The following is a 21,129-nucleotide window of genomic DNA, read 5'->3' as shown; positions in this document are numbered from 1 at the left end:
ACTGTTCTATCATCTACAACATTGTGGGCCGAAGGGCCTGTTCCTGTGCTGGACTGTTCTATGTTCTACAACATTGTGGGCCGAAGGGCCTGACCGTGTGCTGGACTGTTCTATGTTCTACAACATTGTGGGCCGAAGGGCCTGATCGTGTGCTGGACTGTTCTATCATCTACAACATTGTGGGCCGAAGGGCCTGTTCCTGTGCTGGACTGTTCTATGTTCTACAACATTGTGGGCAGAAGGGCCTGATCGTGTGCTGGACTGTTCTATGTTCTACAACATTGTGGGCAGAAGGGCCTGATCGTGTGCTGGACTGTTCTATGTTCTACAACATTGTGGGCTGAAGGGCCTGATCGTGTGCTGGACTGTTCTATGTTCTACAACATTGTGGGCCGAAGGGCCTGATCGTGTGCTGGACTGTTCTATGTTCTACAACATTGTGGGCCGAGGGGCCTGTTCCTGTGCTGGACTGTTCTATGTTCTACAACATTGTGGGCCGAGGGGCCTGTTCCTGTGCTGGACTGTTCTATGTTCTACAACATTGTGGGCTGAAGGGCCTGATCGTGTGCTGGACTGTTCTATGTTCTACAACATTGTGGGCCGAAGGGCCTGTTCCTGTGCTGGACTGTTCTATGTTCTACAACATTGTGGGCCGAAGGGCCTGATCGTGTGCTGGACTGTTCTATGTTCTACAACATTGTGGGCCGAAGGGCCTGTTCCTGTGCTGGACTGTTCTATGTTCTACAACATTGTGGGCCGAGGGGCCTGTTCCTGTGCTGGACTGTTCTATGTTCTACAACATTGTGGGCTGAAGGGCCTGATCGTGTGCTGGACTGTTCTATGTTCTACAACATTGTGGGCCGAAGGGCCTGTTCCTGTGCTGGACTGTTCTATGTTCTACAACATTGTGGGCCGAAGGGCCTGATCGTGTGCTGGACTGTTCTATGTTCTACAACATTGTGGGCCGAAGGGCCTGATCGTGTGCTGGACTGTTCTATGTTCTACAACATTGTGGGCCGAAGGGCCTGACCGTGTGCTGGACTGTTCTATGTTCCACAACATTGTGGGCTGAGGGGCCTGTTCCTGTGCTGGACTGTTCTATGTTTTACAACATTGTGGGCTGAGGGGCCTGATCGTGTGCTGGACTGTTCTATGTTCTATAACATTGTGGGCCGAAGGGCCTGTTCCTGTGCTGTATGGTTCTATGTTCCAATTTAAAAATCCCACAACATGAGGTTATAGTCCAACAGGTTTACACAGAAGACTTCCAAATAAACCTGTTGGACTCTAACCTGGTGGTGTATGATTTTTAACTTTGTCCACCCCAGTCCAACACTAGTACCTGCACATCATATCCCCTAATGCACAGTTTAACAAAATGAAAGTTAACGCAATTTTGTTTGAATGAGACATCTTTGTCTACCCTTGCGTCAGAAAAATGACAAAAGATCTTCACATCTTTTTCTTTTGCTCTGTGACAATGAATTGCTGCCAGCAGTTAATTCACACTCTTTAGAGTTGAATTATTCACTCCCATTGTGTGGAACACCAGTGAATTTCTGTGTGTCCCCATTGTCCAGGGTAACAAAAATTGAGCTCTTTCTCACTACTTTTTTAGTTTTCCACAGCTACCATCCAAACTTTGAAACTCTTCCCTCACTGGAGTAAATCCCAAACGACCTCATTCCGTTCCGCTCTGTGGATTCTGAACAGATTCAATTACTTTCCATTCATTTGCTCATGACTGGAATACGAAACAAATTCCTTCTCATTCAGCTGATCCGTACGGAATTCCAACAGGCTAACAACGCTTCACTGAACATGGGTTCAAGTTTCACACACTTTGGAAACTTGAGATAAATTCAAAGCTGGGACCCCCAGCACCACATTGTCGGAGAGATACTATCTGTCAGACGCGGAATTAAATGAATGACCCTCTGCCCTCTCAGTCGGATGTGAAAGGTACAAGGACCACGGTTCGGGAGCAGGGGCCTACACCCTGCATTCCTGGATCGATATTGAACCTTCAACCTGTGTCACCAAAACAAGCTGTTTGATCACGATAACATGGGGCTTGTGGGATCTTTCTGTGTGCAACTTGGCTGCTGTGTTGGATATATTGTGGAAGCACTTCGCAGAAATATACAAACTAGGAGCAGGAGTAGGCCATTCGGCCCTTCGAGCCTGCTCTGCCATTCATGGCTGATCACCCTACTCCTGTTCCGGCTTTGATATCCTTTAAAATCTTTCGCCCTCAGAGCTTCAGAAATCCTTCATTTTGCTGCTAAGTGGCTTGGGATGTTTGGGGGTAATGAAAGGTGCCACATAAATGCACTTTTTGTTCCTTCTAATTAATCCTAATTGTAGAGAAACTTCTTAGATGAACCATCTATTTTCCCAGGAGCATCAGAGGCTGAGGGGTGACCTTCGAGGAGTTTTCAAAATTGCGAGGGACATGGACAGGGTGAATACTCAAGGTCTTTTCCCTGGAGTGGGGGAGTCCAGAACTAGAGGTTAAGGTGAGAGGGGAAAGATTTAGAAAGGTCCTAAGGGGCAACTTTTTCACACAGAGGGTGGTGTGTGTATGGAATGAGCTGTCAGAGAAAATGGTGGAGGCTGGTACAATTACAGCATTTAAAAGGCATCAGGATGGGTACATGAATAGGAAGGGTTTAGAGGGATATGGGCCAAGTGCTTTCAAATGGGGCTAGATTAATTTAGGATATCTGGTCGGCACGGTCGAGTTGGACTGAAGGGTCTGTTTCTGTTTCTATGACTCTCTGACTCTAAATGGTTGTGGGGATTGCCAATCCCTATGGCAGTTCCCATGGCAACACTGTGACCAATCAGAGTCTCCCTGCCTGACCTGAGGTGAATCAGAAAGTTAAGATTGACAGTTAATGGATCCAACTGCGTCTTCATGCCAGGCACAGTTCAAACGACTTGGTTTCCTGCTGTGTAAAGTGATATTCCCTTTCTGAGTTTGATTTCTTGTGTCGTAGTCCTGATGAGTGCAAGACAAAAATCTTTTGACTTTGTGTCTCTTTATAGCAACATAATATTCTGCACTGATTACGCATTTATTTTAAATAGGAAACACTACTTATTTTAAGTAGGAAATATTTTTATTTCTTTTTGACATTCCACGTATGGGTTAAAGTCAGTTGAGATAAGATGAAAGGGTTTTAAAATTTAATTTCAAGGTGGAAAGTGAGCTCAAGCTATTTCTGGAATAACTTGTCAAATTAATTAATCAATTAATTAATTAACAGCTCTGCTAATTAAATCGATTAAGCTATCAGACACCAGAAGTTCAAATGTGCACTACTAGCCTTGGCAGAAGTGTGACTCTGAAAATGAGTGTTAACTTATTCAATGGTGTGCTGTGCAAATTTGTTGGATAAAGATTTTACTTCTGGGGTATCGTAACTGGCTTTGAAAACTGAGCAAATTGGTAAAGATTGAAAGATTTACAAAAATCTTTACTCTCGGTTAATTTGTGTTTGCATCTGACAATATTACAGATAGCAACTCAAATGGTCTGGGGATTATTCTGAAATTCAGCTCTAACTATTATCAAAGTGAGTCAGAAATGGCTGCTAAAGATATTCTGAAGGCTTTATACAGTTTTATTCCACCCTTCTCATTTTCTAACTATTCGGACAATTTTAGCACTTTCAGTTTCTGTGTAATTAACCCTGTGTAAGAATAAATCTGACCACCAGTTTTTAACCTGAACAAAAATACAATAGCTGTTATTTATTCAATGCTAGTGAGGCTGGAACTCACAACTTTCAAACTTTGCTTACAACTCTGCCTCGTTCCCAATTTTGGGCCACTTGCTTACTGTGAGTGGCAACAGGATGAAGCTATTAAGTGAGCACTCATTCAATTGATGCCGAGGTGATTGCCATGAACTTTATCAGGAAGACAACAGGACTCCCACCCAGTGCACATCCGCCTAATTTAATGCCCTCCTTTCTCAATATTGCATGCAATTCTGGTCTCCTTCCTACTGGAAAGATGTTATGAAACTTGAAAGAGTTCCAAAAAGATTTACAAGGATGTTGCCAGGGCTGGACGATTTGAACTATAGGGAGAGGCTGAATAGGCTGGGACTGTTTTCTCTGGAGCATTGGAGGCTGAGGGGTGACCTTGTAGAGGTTTAAAAAATCATGAGGGGCATGGATAGGATAAATAGGCAAAGTCTTTTCCCTGGGGTAGGGGAGTCCAGGACTAGAGGGCATAGGTTTAGAGTGAGAGGGGAAAGATAGAAAAGAGATCTAAGGAGCAACATTTTCACGCAGAGGGTGGTACATGTATGGAATGAGCTGCCAGAGGAAGTGGTGGAGGCTGGTACAATTGCAACTTTTAAGAGGCATTTGGATGGGTATATGAATAGGAAGGGTTTGGAAGGGTATGGGCCGGGTGCTGGCAGGTGGGACTAGATTGGGTTGGGATATCTGGTCGGCATGGACAGGCTGGACCGAAGGGTCTGTTTCCGTGCTGTACATCTCTATGACTCTATGACTCACCACAGGGGAGGGCACTCAGTATCACCCATTGTGTGGTAAGCTCTCTAAGGCAACATGGAGAACGTTAACAGTGTGCCAATGTAATCATAAGCGGCCCCTATTGTTCAGCACCAAAATGGGCTATCGTTGCCTGCAGACATGGCAATGATTTTAATCACATGACACTTTGATGGCCTGTCAAAGAAGGACTCCCTTCACAAGTCAGACTTTCAATGAAAGCTGAGCTGCCTACATTTATGTGGAAGACAGAAACCGTTTCCTTTTTTTAATGGGATGTGGACATCACTGACAAGGTGCCCATTTCCTGCCCATCTCCGAATGGCCCTTGGACTTGCCACAGCTGTTTTCAATGGGCAATTAACAATTGGCCACATTGCTGCAGGTCTCGAGTCACATGTAGGCCAGACTGGGTATAAGGGCATTAGTGTACCAGAATAGGTTGGTACATGGAGTGATTGGAAGCAGGTGGATCTTACTGATTATGAGTTCTCTGATTGGCTGCAGGTTAACAGCCCCAATCAGCGAGCCCTGGCTGACAGATAGAAACAGGCCTACGGCCTTACTAGTCTGAAAATGCCTGATCTCGGAAGCTAAGCAGACTCAGGCCTAGTTAGGCCTTGGATGGGAGACTGCCTGGGAATACCAGGTGCAGTAGGCTTTTGCTCTCAGGCACGCAGTGAAAATGACAAAGGGAACATCGTCAGTTGGTAAGAGGCGGAACAAGACCCACATACTTTGCCTGCAATGTGGGGCTAAGGCATTTCACCTGCAGAAATCCACCTGCAGCAAATGTGCCTACCCTGCCAAGAGAAAGAACAAGTATAACTGGAGTATGAAGGCCAAAAGGAGAAGCAGGTCGCATGAGGCACCTGAAGGTGGTGCATCGCAGATTCAGGAATGGATTCCGCGAGGGGACCACTCCGAAGCCAAGACGTTCAGCAATGGCTTCCTCCAGCACTGCGTCAGCTATCAGTGGATCCACACGACAAATAAAGTTCAAATTTGCAAAGTTATGAGAAAAAAGAAACAGGAGTGTCAGAAAGTCCCCTGACTTCAAGGACTGGCTCAGAGCTGGCCATCCCCAGCCAGTGAACTGCGTATGTGTAATTAAAGGGTGACCAGCCGCTGTGCAGGATGTAGAGGTGTCAGACTGGGGTGGGACAAAGTCAGGAGTCACATGACACCAGATTATAGTCCGACAGGTTTATGTGAAATCACAAACTTTCGGAGCATCCTGAAATCTTGTGATTTCAAATGAACCTGTTGGACTATAACCTGGTGTCATGTGACTCCTGACTCAGTTACTTCAGTACAGCAATTGCTGGTAGTTTCACGGTTGGCCTTGCTACAACCAGATTTCAATTTCCGATTTTACAGACTTAGTGTATGCCAGGCTGGGAAGTGAGCTTAAATCCCTTTGGGAAAAGCCTGGGAGTCGGGATTCAGCCTGGCCACATTCCCAATTGGTTCCCACCTCCTTTAAAATGGCTCGACCACTGTCAGACTCTAGTTTCTAATAGGCTTATGACCAGCAGAACCTGTCGCCTCTCCCTATGGTTAAAGTGAGGGCTGCAGATGCTGGAGATCAGAGTCTAGATGAGAGTGGTGCTGGAAAAGCACAGCAGGTCAGGCAGCATCCGAGGAGCAGGAAAATCGACATTTCGGGCAAAAGCCCTTCATCGGGAATGGTACAGGGGCTGCACGATGAGAGTGAGCCATGCACGATACAGCCAGTTGGGAGTGAAGGAAGCCTCTCTCCCCAGTGTTTACAGAATACACGCAGGAGCTGGCATAGAGACAGGGAACTGGTTCCCCCGAAATCAGTTCCTTTATAACCAGTGAGCAATCCACAGCACAGGTGTGTGCCTGTACGTGCTGGCAACGGATCAGGAAGTGACAGGTGTGGCATGCAATCTTAAATCAGATGAAAACATTCAGATTCATTACGTCTGTAAAGGCTAAGCTTTTGCAAATGAGTTATGCAAATTGTGAATCAGTGTCTTTCACAAAGGGAATTAATATTATCAAAATTTCCTGTTGACATTACATCAATCCACTTTGTGCACACAGATGACGGCTACTGTTATTCTGTTAGCCCTTGCTGCTTCATTGTTGGGCAGTTGAAAGGTGAAAGTGAGGACTACAGATGCTGGAGATCAGAGCTTAAAAATGTGTTGCTGGAAAAGCGCAGCAGGTCAGGCAGCGTCAAAGGAACGGGAGAATCGATGTTTCGGGCATAATTCCTGAAGAAGGGCTTATGCCCAAAACGTCGATTCTCCTGTTCCTTTGACGCTGCCTGACCTGCTGCGCTTTTTCAGCAACACATTTTTAAGCAGTTGGAAGGTGAGTTTTACACAGAAGCTAGGAGTGGGAGGAGACCACTCAGCCCTTCAACCCTGCTCTGCCATTCAATGGGATCACGGTTAAGCATCCACCCTGTTCCCAATTTTTTCCCCCTTTGAACCCTTTAGCTCCAAGAACTATATCAACCTCCTTTTTGAAACACTCAAAGTTTTGCCTCAACAACTTTCAATGACAATGGTGAATTCCACAGACCAGGTGAAAGTGGGGACTGCAGATGTTGGAGATTAGTGTGGTGCTGGAAAAGCACAGCAGGTCAGGCAGCATCTGAGGAGCAGGAAAGTCAATGTTTTGGGCAAAAGGCCTTCATTAGGAATGAGGCTGGGAGCCTCAGGGGTGGAGAGATAAATGGGAGTGGGGGGGGTGAGGCTAGGGGGAAGGCAGCTGAGAGTGCAATAGATGGATAGAGGTGGGGGTAAAGGTGATAGGTCAGAGGGGAGGGTGGAGTAGATAGGTGGGACAGAAGATTGACAGGTGGGATTGGTCATGAGAACAGGTCAATTCTACAGACTCAGTACTCTTCAAGTGAATACTGGATTAGCGGTGCTGGAAGAGCACAGCAGTTCAGGCAGCATCCAACGAGCAGTGAAATCGACGTTTCGGGCAAAAGCCCTTCATCCTTTTATTCCTGATGAAGGGCTTTTGCCCGAAACGTCGATTTCGCTGCTCGTTGGATGCTGCCTGAACAGCTGTGCTCTTCCAGCACCACTAATCCAGTATTTGGTTTTCAGCATCTGCAGTCATTGTTTTTACCTTGTTGATTTTAACTCTACAAGTGAAGAAATTCCTCCTCATCCCAGTCCTAAATGGCCTACCTCATGCCCTTAGACCATCACTCCTCAGTCACTGAGAACATCCTGAGTTTACCCTGGGCAAAAACAAGGACTGCAGATGCTGGAAACCAGAGTCTAGATTAAAGTGGTGCTGGAAAAGCACAGCAGGCCAGGCAGCATCCGAGGAGCAGGAAAATCGACATTTCGGGCAAAAGCCCTTCATCAGGAATACAGGCAGAGAGCCTGAAGGGTGGAGAGATAAATGAGAGGAGGGTAGCATAGAGTACAATAGGTGAGTGGGGGAGGGGATGAAGGTGATAGGTCAGGGAGGAGGGTGGAGTGGATAGGTGGAAAAGAAGATAGGCAGGTAGGACAGGTCATGGGGACAGTGCTGAGCTGGAAGTTTGGAACTGGGGTGAGGTGGGGGAAGGGGAAATGAGGAAACTGTTGAAGTCCACATTGATGCCCTGAGTCTACCCTGTCCTGTCCTGTTACTAACAAAAATCCAGAAATTTTGCGAGTGCAAATGTATCACTGTATCGCCACCCCACCACCACACACACACCCCTCCCCCACCCCACCACCACACACACACCCCTCCCCCCCCACCACCACACACACACCCCTCCCCCCCCACCACCACACACACACCCCTCCCCCACCCCACCACCACACACGCACCCCTCCCCCACCCCACCACCACACACACACCCGTCCCCCACCCCACCACCACACACACACCCCTCCCCCACCCCACCACCACACACGCACCCCTCCCCCACCCCACCACCACACACGCACCCCTCCCCCCCCACCACCACACACACACCCCTCCCCCCCCACCACCACACACACACCCCTCCCCCACCCCACCACCACACACACACCCCTCCCCCCCCCCCACCACCACACACACACCCCTCCCCCACCCCACCACCACACACACACCCCTCCCCCACCCCACCACCACACACACACCCCTCCCCCACCCCACCACCACACACACACCCCTCCCCCACCCCACCACCACACACACACCCCTCCCCCACCCCACCACCACACACACACCCCTCCCCCACCCCACCACCACACACACACCCCTCCCCCACCCCACCACCACACACACACCCCTCCCCCACCCCACCCTGTTCCCCGGCCAATATCTCTGCCTCAGTCTTGCTGCAGTGCCCCAGTGAAGCTCAGTGCAGGCTGGAGGGGCAGCACCTCATTTCCCACTCAGGGACTCCACAGCCTTCTGGACCCAACATCGAGTTCAACAATTTTAAGGTTTGAGGCATCTCCTCCCATGTCCTTACCCCAACCTCCCCACACCGGGCCTTGTTATCACATGGTCTGCTATTACACACATTCTGGATTAGAGTGGTGCTGGAAAAGCACAGCAGGTCAGGCAGCATCCGAGGAGCAGGGGAAATCAACATTTCAGGCAAAAGGATTTCTGATGAAGGGCTTTTGCCCAAAACGTCATTTTCCTGCTCCTCGGATGCTGCCTGACCTGCTGTGCTTTTCCAGAATCACTCTATTCATTCTCCTGGCCTGGTTGTCATCTACTCCCTTGTCTGCCCAAATGTTCTTTTCTTTTGTGAAATCAAAAAATTCCAGAGATCACAGCAGGTCAGGCAGCTTCCATGGAGAGAGAGCAAGCTAATGTTCTGGGTCTAGATGACTCTTCATCATCTCTCTTTGCACTCTGTCCCCACCTATCTTTTATTCTTTACTCCATCCCCCACCCTACCTTCTGCTTAAAAAAACAACTTTTTTCCCAACTATCATCAGTTCTGAGGAAGGGGCAGCACGGTGGCTCAGGGGTTAGCTCTGCTGCCTCACAGCACCAGGGACATAGGCTCGATTCCAGCCTCGGGCGACTGTGTGTGGAGTTTGCACATTCTCCCCGTGTCTGCGTGGGTTTCCTCCAAGTGCTCCAGTTTCCTCCCACAATCCAAAGAAGTGCAGGTAAGGGTGAATTAGCCATGCTAAATTGCCCTGCATTAGTCAGGGGTCAGTATAGGGTAGGGGACTGGGTTTGGGTGGGTTACTCTTCAGAGGCTTGTTGGGCCGAAGGGCCTGTTTCCACACTGTAAGGAATCTAATCTATCACTGGACCTGAAATGTTAACTCTGCTTTCTTTCTCTGCTGAGCTTTTCCAGCACTTTCTGTTTTTGTTTCTGATTTCCAGCATCTGCAGTTCTTTCAGTTTATATTTATCGCTCTGTTATCTTTCACAAGTGATCACCACATTTCCATGGTGACCACTTAACTCTCTCTGTGTAAATTCTGAAATTACTGCCTGACAGGATGCCCTTTGTCCTTTAACCAGTGCCTTAACACTATCTCAGGATGTCTCAAAGTGTGTTATAGCCAACAAAATACTTTTTAAAATGTAGATTACTTACAGTGTGGAAACAGGCCCTTCGGCCCAACAAGTCCACACCGACCCGCCACCCACTCAGACCCATTCCCCTACATCTAACACTACAGGCAATTTAGCATGGCCAATTCACCTAAACTGCACATTTTTTTGGATTGTCGGAGGAAACTGGAGCAAACCCAAGCAGACACAGGGAGAATGTGCAAACTCCACACAGTCAGTCTGCCAGAGGTGGGATATGAACGCAGGTCTCTGGCGCTATGAGGCAGCAGTGCTAACCACTGTGCCACCGTGCGGTTCACTGACACTCCCAGGTCAACAAAATTAACCATTTCATGAAGACCTTAGCAGCCATGTCCTTTTGAAAAGCCAACACGGATTGAACCCTTTTAAAAAAGGTTCTCATGAAAAATCACTGGATTCAAAACATTAACTCTGTTCTTCTCGCCACAGATGCTGCCAGACCTGCTGAGTTTCTGAAACAAATTCTGGTTTTGTTTCAGATCTCCAGCAGCGTGTGTTCTTGGTTTTGTTTTATTATTGCACTGTAAAGGATATTGTTTAGACATCAGCTATAATATGGTCTGATGAAGAGTCACTCAGACTCGAAACATTAGCTTGCTCTCTCTCCACGGATGCTGCCTGACCCGCAGTGATCTCTAGCACTTATTGTTTTCAGTACAGGTTTCAAAATCTGCTGTAATTTGCTCCTGTGATATGACCCAGCATCGATAGTTTATTTCAACATTATAAGAGCGTAGGAGACAGAGGCAAGAGCAGATATTCCAACCTATTGAATCTGCTGTACCATTGTACCCAATCATGGCTAACTATCTCTCCAAGATCCATTTTGCTGTCTTCATCTGTAACCCTTAACTTCCCAACCAAGACTTATCTCCACCCTCCCAAAACCCAACAGCAGAGAAATTTCAAGAGATTCATAACACAGAGTGAAGCCATTTTTCCTCATCTCAGTCCGAAACAGTTAGTCACTTCATTCCTGAGACTGAGATTCTCCAGCCAAGGGAATCAACTTCCAAGAAAATCTTGTGGAATTATAGATTCCCTACACTGTGGAAACAGGCCCTACGGTCTAATTAATCCACACCAACCCTCTGAAGAGTAACCCACCCAGACCCACTCCCATACCCTATTACTCTTCATTTACCCCTGACTAATGCACCTACCCTACACACCCCTGAACACTGTGGGCAATTTCCCATGGCCAATCCACCCTAACCTGCACATCTTTGGACTGTGGGAGCAAACTGGAGGAAACCCACGCAGACACGGGGAGAATGTGCAAACTCCACACAGACAGTCGCCTGAGGCGGGAATTGAACCCGGATCTCTGGAGCCGTGAGGCAGCAGTGCTAACCACTGTGCCACCGTGGTGCTCTTTCAGCAAAACTGTAGGGAATATTGTTGGATGGGGCTCTGAAAGGGTTAATATTTCAGAGCAGGCACCACCCGCTGCCCTTTAGACTTTTAATAAGTTTGTTTATGGGATGCAGACATCATTGGTTGGGCTCAGCATTTTCTGCCCATCCCTAATGACCCAGAGGGCAGATAGGAATCAACCACGTTGCTGTGCGTCACATGTGGGCCAGACCAGCTAAAGGTGGCAGATTCTCCACCCTTAGGGACGTCAGTGAACCAGATGTGTTTTTTGCAATGGATATTGGTACAACTAATTTTTGGATTTTTAGGTTTTTAGTCACTGCAGAAATTCACCAAAGATCCTCAGGCAGTGCCTTCTAATCCCACACCCACTTCCATCTACAAGGGCAAGGGCAGTAGGCAGCATGGGAACACCATCATATTCCATCAATTTCCTTTCCAAGCCATTCACCACCTGACTTGGAAATATAACACCATTCCTTCTCTGTCTCTGGATCAAAATTCACTCCATCAGGGTGTCGTGGGTCAACCCACAGTAGGTGGACATGAGCAATACAAGAAGCCTGCTCATCCCCACCTTCTCAAGGGGCAACTAGGGACGGGCAATAAATCTTGGCCCAGTCAGTGACACCCACATCCCACGAGGGAGTAAACAAAAAAAATCTCACTGCAACGGGATTTGAACCCGTGTCACCAGCTTGTTTTTTTAGTCTCCTGACATTCCCACAGTGCAGCCACCTCCCATAGCTCTGTGTGTGTGTGTGCATGCATCTGTGCCTGTGTCTGTGTCTGTGTCTCTGTATATGTGTCTGTGTGTCTATGTGTATGTGTGTGTGTGTCTATGTGTGTGTGTATGTATCTGTAAGTGTCTGTGTCTGTGTGCATGTGTGTGTATCTGTGTGAGTGTGTGTATTTGTATGAGTGTCTGTGTGTGTATCCGTGTGTGTATCTGTGTTTGTGTTTGCATGTGTGTGTGTGTCTGTGTGAGTGTGTGTGTGTGTCTGTGTGTGTCTGTGTTTCTGTGTGTGTCTGTGTGTGTCTGTGTCTGTATATCTGTGTGTGTGTGTGTCTGTGTCTGTATATCTGTGTGTGTCTGTGCATCTGTGTGTGTGTGTGTGTGTGTGTGTGTCTGTGTCTGTGTCTGTGTATCTGTGTCTGTCTGTGTGTCTGTCTGTGTATCTATGTCTGTCTGTGTGCCTGTGTGTGTGTGTGTGTGTCTGTGTCTGTGTCTGTGTCTGTGTATCTGTGCCTGTCTGTGTGTCTGTCTGTGTATCTGTGTCTGTCTGTGTGCCTGTGTGTGTGTGTGTGTGTGTCTGTGTCTGTGTCTGTGTCTGTGTATCTGTGTCTGTCTGTGTGTCTGTCTGTGTATCTGTGTCTGTCTGTGTGCCTGTGTGTGTGTGTGTCTGTGTCTGTGTCTGTGTATCTGTGTCTGTCTGTGTGTCTGTCTGTGTATCTGTGTCTGTCTGTGTGCCTGTGCCTGTGTGTGTGTGTGTGTGTCTGTGTCGGTGTCTGTGTATCTGGGTCTGTCTGTGTGTCTGTCTGTGTATCTGTGTCTGTCTGTGTGCCTGTGTGTGTGTGTGTGTCTGTGTCTGTGTCTGTGTATCTGTGTCTGTCTGTGTATCTGTGTCTGTCTGTGTGCCTGTGTGTGTGTGTCTGTGTCTGTGTCTGTGTATCTGTGTCTGTCTGTGTGCCTGTGTGTGTGTGTGTGTGTGTCTGTGTCTGTCTGTGTGCCTGTGTGTGTGTGTGTCTCTGTGTCTGTGTCTGTCTGTGTATCTGTGTCTGTCTGTGTGCCTGTGTGTGTGTGTGTCTGTGTCTGTGTCTGTCTGTGTATCTGTGTCTGTCTGTGTGTCTGTGTGTCTGTCTGTGTCTGTGTGCCTGTGTGTCTGTCTGTGTGCCTGTGTGTGTGTGTGTGTGTCTGTGTCTGTGTCTGTGTATCTGTGTGTGTGTGTGCCTGTGTGTGTGTCTGTCTGTGTATCTGTGTCTGTCTGTGTGCCTGTGTGTGTCTGTGTGTCTGTCTGTGTCTGTGTCTGTGTGCCTGTGTGCCTGTGTGTGTGTGTGTCTGTCTGTGTCTGTGTCTGTGTGCCTGTGTGTGTGTCTGTCTGTGTGCCTGTGTGTGTGTGTGTGCCTGTGTCTGTCTGTGTGCCTGTGTGTGTGTGTGTGTCTGTGTGCCTGTGTGTGTGTGTCTGTCTGTGTGCCTGTGTCTGTCTGTGTGCCTGTGTGTGTGTGTGTGTGCCTGTGTGTGTCTGTGTGCGTGTGTGTGTGTGTGCCTGTGTGTGTGTCTGTCTGTGTGCCTGTGTGTGTCTGTGTGTCTGTCTGTGTGTGCGTGTGTGTGTGTGTCTGTGTCTGTCTGTGTGCCTGTGTGTGTCTGTGTGCCTGTGTGTGTGTGTGTGTGCCTGTGTCTGTCTGTGTGCCTGTGTGTGTCTGTGTGCCTGTGTGTGTCTGTGTGTGTGTGTGCCTGTGTCTGTCTGTGTGCCTGTCTGTGTGCCTGTGTGTGTGTGCCTGTGTCTGTCTGTGTGCCTGTGTGTGTCTGTGTGCCTGTGTGTGTGTGTCTGTGTGTGTGTGTGTGCCTGTGTGTGTGTGTGTGCCTGTGTGTGTGTCTGTCTGTGTATCTGTTTGTCTGTCTGTGTGCCTGTGTCTGTCTGTGTGCCTGTGTGTGCCTGTGTGTGTGTGTGTGTCTGTCTGTGTGCCTGTGTGTGTCTGTGTGTCTGTCTGTGTGCCTGTGTGTGTGTGCCTGTGTGCCTGTGTGTCTGTGTGCCTGTGTGTGTGTGTGTGCGTGTGTCTGTGTGCCTGTGTGTCTGTGTGCCTGTGTGTGTGTGTGTGCCTGTGTGTCTGTGTGCCTGTGTGTGTCTGTGTGCCTGTGTGTGTGTGCCTGTGTGTCTGTGTGCCTGTGTGTGTCTGTGTGCCTGTGTCTGTGTGCCTGTGTGTGTCTGTGTGCCTGTGTGTGTGTGCCTGCGTGTGTCTGTGTGCCTGTGTGTCTGTGTGCCTGTGTGTGTGTGTGTGCCTGTGTGTCTGTGTGCCTGTGTGTGTCTGTGTGCCTGTGTGTGTGTGCCTGTGTCTGTCTGTGTGCCTGTGTGTGTGTGTGTGTGTCTGTGTGTCTGTGTGCCTGTGTGTGTCTGTGTGCCTGTGTGTGTGTGCCTGTGTGTCTGTGTGCCTGTGTGTGTCTGTGTGCCTGTGTGTGTGTGCCTGTGTGTCTGTGTGCCTGTGTGTGTCTGTGTGCCTGTGTGTGTGTGCCTGTGTGTCTGTGTGCCTGTGTGTGTGTCTGTGTGTGTGTGTGTAGTGATCCAACAGTTTCTTATATCCGGGGAGTGATATAGCGTAGTTTACTTTTCACTATACTCATGTACTTGAACACACGAGACAATTAAGGCTTAAATCAAATCAAACCTGCTCCTCCTCATAGAGTCATACAGCACAGAAACAGACCCTTCGGCCCAACCAGTCCATGCCCAACATAATCCCAAACTAAACTAGCCCCCACCTCCCTGGTTCTGGTCCTTATCCCTCCAAACCCTTCCTGTTCATGTGTTCATTTCAGTGTTTTTTAAACGTTGTCATTGTGCCTACGTCCACAACTTCCACAGGATGTTCATTTCACACGTGAATTATCCTCTGTGAAAAAATGATTGCCCCTCATGTCTTTTTTAAATCTTTCTCCTCTCACCTTAAAAATGTGAAGCCCTTGTCTTGAAATCCCTCATCCTAGGGAAAAGACACCAACCATCAAACCTATCTATACCCCTCATGATTCTATAAACCTCTCAACCTCCTACGCTCCAGTGAAAAAAGTCCCAATCTCTCCTTCTAGCTCAAACCCTCCATCCCTGGCAACATCCTGGTAAACCTCTTCCGAACCCTCTCCAGCTTCATAACATCCTTTGATCAGAACTTCCCACAATGCTCCAGAAGTTGGCCTCACCAATGTCCTGTACAACCTCAACATGACATCCCAGAATCCTGGAACACTGCCAATGGAGTGGCAATGTCACGCATAATTAATTGCTCCATGCAATAGACTGTACCTTATTAACCAAAATAAAGTCTTCTAGTTAGACCAGGATGTGTTTTTCCTTTCTTGCATGACACCGTGGATTTGAAGAGGTTTGGAGCAGCCCACCTTCGTTATGAGCAGCAACTGATACAGTATGACGAGCTGCCCCTGCCCAGGAAACAAATAGTGACCTGATTTATTCAGTGCTGGACAACCCTTCACACACTGTGGGGTTGGACCACACATGGGGCAATACTCATCAGCCCCCAACCATGTCCCAGTCTCTGGAGAGCACCTTCCAGCCCCCACCTCCCCTTCCCTTGCCCAAGGTTGTGGCCATCACACCATTCCCCAGTGCTAGTCCCTGTCAATTTGCATGCTTTTCATATGGGATGCAGTTCGGAATATCGGTGCAGACTCAATGGGTCGAATGGACTCTTTCCACACTGTGGGATTATACGATAGTACCCAGAGCAGAGGCATGAGCATGTAATGTAGCCTGAGGACTATGCCCTCCCCCCACCCTGATGCCATTCTGAGGGGGTCCTGCCCTTTCTGAAGTGTCCTCTCTGTCTCTAATGAATCCAGGTCACAGTTTCATGTCCCAGTGGCTGACTAATGACGTGATGGTAAAGGGCGAAACACTACATTCATTCACTGCCCTCATAAATATTCCTTCCTCGATGCGTAGCATAAGAAACAGGAATCAGATTAACACGTCATTCATCCAACTGCTGGCTGTGAGATCTGATGATATTGCTGCAATTATCTGAACAACACTACGTCATTCACTCTCCAGAACATCCTGAGAATGTCATGTGGTTGTTGTATAAGAGAAAGAACTCCCTAACCCTCCCCAACCACAAAAACATTCCATTTGGAATCATCGAATGAAACCAAACATGAGTTAGCCATTCGGCCCATTGAGTTTGTGTACTAGCCTGGACTATCCATTAGGACACTCACCCCTACTCTTTCACTGTAACTCTACACATTTCCCTTTCTAAGTATTTACCCCATTCCTGGATGGGTATATGAATAGGAAGAGTTTAGAGGGATAAGGGCCAAGTGGGATTAGATTAATTTAGGATATCTGGTCGGCTTGGACTGGTTGGGAGGAGGGGTATGTTTCTATGCTGTATATCTCTCCGACTCCGAGATCTGCTTCCACTGCCCTTGTAGACAATGTGTTCCAAGTAATTCTCAAATAATAAGGCAGCCAACATCATCAATGATTCCTCTCATCCCGGTTATAATCTCTTCCAACCTCTTCTGTCAGGCAGAAGATACAGAAGGTTAAACAAATGTACCGACAGATTCAAGAACAGCTTCTTCCCCACTGAATGAACCTCTCAAATTTTAAATCTAATATCGATCTTGCTTTCTGTGCACCATCTCCCAGCTGTAACTTGGTATCCCTCCCTCTGTTCTATCACCATAAGATCTTTAAGTCTTTGTATGGCATGATCTGCCTGTACTACATGCAAAACTTTTCACTGTACCTAGGTACACGTGATAATAATTAATCAAATCAAATCAAATCTTCTACACCAACCAGTCCATATGCCAACCATCTGCTATCCCCTGCCAGCCACCATAGGACACCCATTCTCCTGGTTTATCAAAGCCCCAGATTTCAACAGACTTGATAAATTGTTCCTTTAATCCTTCTCTAAATGATGGAGAACAATCCCAGCTCCTCTGATTTCTCAGCATGACAGAAGTCACTCATCCCCAGTCATATTCGTATTAGGCTCTCTCTCTCTCTCTCTCTCTCTCTCTCTCTCTATCTCTCTCTCTCTCTCTCTGTCTCGCTGGCTTGCTGGCTTGCTGGCTTGCTTGCTCTCGCTCTCTCTCTCTCTCCTGCCCTTAAAGAACCACACATTCTTCTTCGCACAAACTGAGTGCAATCCCTCAATTGATGGGTAACCAATCATTTGCAAATGACATTAATCAACAATGGCCCCGCCCTAGCCCAGAACTGCTGAGGTCAATTGTAGCATCAAAACCAAACCCCTGCCTAAGACAGAGGTCTGAAAGCGTACACCACACACGGAGGATGCTCGGCCCATCACGCTTTACTGGCTCTCTGAAGCAGTCGTTGCTGTCAGTCCCATATTTGTGGGATTGGATGGTGGAATGCTAGTGTTCTGGTGGTTACGTTACAGGATTAATAACCCTTAGGCTAATGATGTGGAGAATAAGGTTTGAATCCTGCCACAGGCACTGGCAGAATTTGAATTCAGTGAATAAACCATGACCCTGATCATGGGAGCTATTAAGCACTTATTGTTTAAAAATTGATTGGGTCCACAGTGTCCTTCAGGGAAAGAAACCTGCCTTCCTTATCCAGTCTGGCCTACACACGACTCTAGACTCTTTTACCTTTCCCTAAATTAAAGAGCAACTAGTGATAGGAGAAAAATTCTGGCTTTACCCACTTCCCAGGAAAGAATAAACATAAACTTTTATCATCCCAACTACGTGTCTGAGTACTTTTTAAAGTTCTTTACAAACTTTAATTGTTTAGATTGAATGTGCCGGATCCCACTAGTTCGCTGACTACAAACTTTGTCCCAGTCGCCCCCCTCCAGTGCTTTGCACATTGCTTTTATTACTGTCACCTCTTTATTTATTAGAGATCCACAGAATTCAACACAGTCTGGTCAGCACTGCCTGCTGTGTGACCTCTAACCACTTCGAAGGACAAAGGAAACAGATATATCAGAACATCACCACCCACAAGTCGCACACACACACAGTCTCTCTCTCTCTCTCTCTCACACACACACGCACACACACTCACAGACAGGAACAGACACACATTCATAGTCATACAGACTCACAGACTGGCAGACACATACACACACACTAGCAGACACACACACAGACAGAGACAGGCAGACACACACACATTGGCAGATTCAGACATATGCACAGAGATGCAGACAGACACTCACTCTCTCTCACACATACAGACACTCTCTTTCTCACACACACACACACAGACATACATACAGATACAGACAGGCAGATACTCTCTCTCTCACTCACACACACACACACACACACACACACTGACACTCTCTCTCTCAGACACACCGACACTCTCTCTCACACACACACTGACATAGACAGACAGATACACATAAATATACACACAGAAGCAAGCTCACAGACACAAATACACACTCACACTCTCTCTCTTACACACAAATACACAGACATAAATACTCACACACGAGACAATGGGTCAATGTGGAAGCAGAGTCCATTGGAGATTTTAACAGAGAGCCGGAGATACATCCGAAGGTGGTGAGGTCAGAGGACGACAGAGACAGGACTGGTGAGTGGGGCTAGCTGGGTGGCTCTTTTGGGAGCTGGTACAGACACGATGGGTGGAATGGCCTTATTCTGTACCATAAATTCTGTCATTCACCCCATGATATGCAATGGAGGGGTACTAGCCATTGACCCATTCACTCATTAGTGAGCATCAGCCTGACGGTTACCATGCCTCAGAAGTGAGGTTGCACTAGGCAGATTGTCAATGATGTCCTCAGCTGGGGTGGGAATAGAAGCTGTTTTGGGCATCTCTTGCTAGGCCAACATTGATTACTCATCCCTAATTACCCAGAGTCAACCCCACATTGCTTTGGGTTGGGAGTCACATGTAGGCTAGACCAGGTGAGAATGGCAGCTTCCTTCCCTAAAGGGCATTAGCGAACCAGACGGACTTTTCTCCCCCTGACAATTGACAATGGATTCATGATCATCATTACAGCCTTAATTCCAGATGCTTCATTGAATTCAAATTCCACCATTGCCGTGATGGGATTCAAACCCAAGCCCCAAGCTGAGTTTCTGAATGGACAGTCCAGTGACAATGCCACTAAGCCATTGTCTCCCGCTGGTGTCACTCTGCACTGCAAAGCAGCTGGCCAGCCAACTGAACTAACCGGGTAATGACAGTAGTTCAGAGGGTGATGTCATCACCTGTATGATCCATCCCTAATTGTCCCTTGGGTAGGGTGGTGGTGAGCTGCCTTACTGGACCACCGCAGTCCAAGTGAGGTGGGGGCACCCAGAGAGCTCCGAGAATAGAATCCAGAAAGTTTGGCGCTGGAAAAGCACAGCAGGTCAGGCAGCGTCCGAGGGGCAGGAGAGTTTACGTTTCGGGTGTAAGCCCTTCTTCAGGGGCCACACGTTTTGACTCTGACTCTCCAGCATCTGCAGTCCTCACTTTCTCCAGAGAATAGAAACTCTACAGCGTGGAAACAGGCCATTCGGCCCAACAAGTCTATGCTGACACTCTGAAGAGCAAGCCAGTAAGGAGGGAGTTTTAGGATTTTTACCGAGCGACACTGCAGGAATGGCGGTAAAATTCCAAGTCAGGATGATAAGTGGGTAGGTGTCCTCCCAGGTACCATCACATGGGTGACATGTATGACCGATTTAACGGGGCGAAAGATATCCTGCCTCCTCCCACTCTCACCTCCATCCTTCATCTCTCGGCTGCTGTGAGGAAATTGTAAACATGGGACAGGTAGCGGGCAGTCCACCGTGATGTCTGTGTGCTGCATTCTGGGAAGGAGACGTGACAGTAACAGACTGGGAGGATGGCGGCAGGCAGGAATGCTGGGAAGGTCCGATGCATGGGCAGTTAGTGTGTGGACAAGCTGAGGGGAGATCTGATCGAGGTGCTCAAAATCCCCAAAGCATCTGGGGTGGGGGGGGGGGGGGGGGGAGGGGCGGGGGAGGGGGGGGTAGTTGGCAAAACTCTCAGAGACATGGGAGTGTTGAGAGTGGGTGTGACAGCATCACAAGGAGGGAGGATTTTTACACAGTTGGATTAAAGAGTCTGTTTCTGTTCTGTACATCTCTATGACTCAATGAGAGAATCAAGCCAAGGAAGTCCAGGATTCCAAAAAGACTGTCTGTGTGGGGTTGGCACATTCTCCCTGTGTCTATGTGGGTTTCCTCTGGGTGCTCCAGTTTCCTCCCACAATCTAAAGATGTGCAGGTGATGGTGGATTGGCCATGCTAAATTGTGTTCAGGGATGTGCAGGCTAAGTGGGTTAGCCATGGGAGATGCAAGGTTATAGGGCTCAGGTAAGGGGTTGAGTCTGGGTGGCTTGGCTTTTGGAGAGTTGGTGTGGAGTTATTGGGCTAAATGGCCTGTTTCCACACTGTAGGGAGTTGATGAAACTGGATAAAGTCCTCCAGAGAGAGAGAGAGAGAGAGAGAGAAGGTTGATGGTAAAAAGGCCAGGGAAGAGCCAGCACAGTTACATCAGGCTGAATGGCCTCCTTCTGGCCTGCATTCATCTCATGATAAAGTGAGGACTGCAGGATGCTGGAGATCAGAGCTGAAAATGTGTTGCTGGAAAAGCGCAGCAGGTCAGGCAGCATCCAAGGAGCAGGAGAGTCGACGTTTCGGGCATGAGCCCTTCTTCAGGATCCTCCTGCTCCTTGGATGCTGCCTGACCTGCTGCGCTTTTCCAGCAACACATTTTCAGCTTCATTCCCATGATGCCAAGTAAGTGGCATCGTGTGGGTGGTTAACCACACCACTCCCCAATCCTGCACATTTTTGGGGACGGGTTTGTTGACAGGACATCTTACCCAGTTTGTTAACCAGGTACAAACACAACACTGTGTGATTAAAATGAGCGAAGACACACTT

The 21,129-nt window shown here is 48.0% G+C and overlaps 2 protein-coding genes and 1 pseudogene across 2 annotated transcripts in view; 2 read left to right on the top strand and 1 right to left on the bottom strand.

The window, feature by feature from the left end:
- LOC140489335 (epidermal growth factor receptor kinase substrate 8-like protein 1) overlaps positions 1-21,129 on the bottom strand; it is a 107,541-nt gene that overhangs the window by 86,254 nt on the left and 158 nt on the right. The gene's annotated exons all lie outside the window — the stretch shown is intronic.
- Positions 5,214-5,551, top strand: LOC140489070 (large ribosomal subunit protein eL37-like; annotated as a pseudogene).
- Positions 18,468-21,129, top strand: part of LOC140489334 (SH3 and multiple ankyrin repeat domains protein 1-like) — a 431,419-nt gene continuing 428,757 nt past the window's right edge. Inside the window, exon 1 of the mRNA XM_072588774.1 lies at positions 18,468-18,790. The gene's annotated coding sequence lies outside the window, so the exon portion shown is untranslated. The remainder of the gene's footprint in view (positions 18,791-21,129) is intronic.

Source organism: Chiloscyllium punctatum, chromosome 18 (assembly GCF_047496795.1).
Source record: "Chiloscyllium punctatum isolate Juve2018m chromosome 18, sChiPun1.3, whole genome shotgun sequence".
NCBI classification, from domain to species: domain Eukaryota; kingdom Metazoa; phylum Chordata; class Chondrichthyes; order Orectolobiformes; family Hemiscylliidae; genus Chiloscyllium; species Chiloscyllium punctatum.
This window is presented reverse-complemented; position numbering and strand designations above follow the sequence as displayed.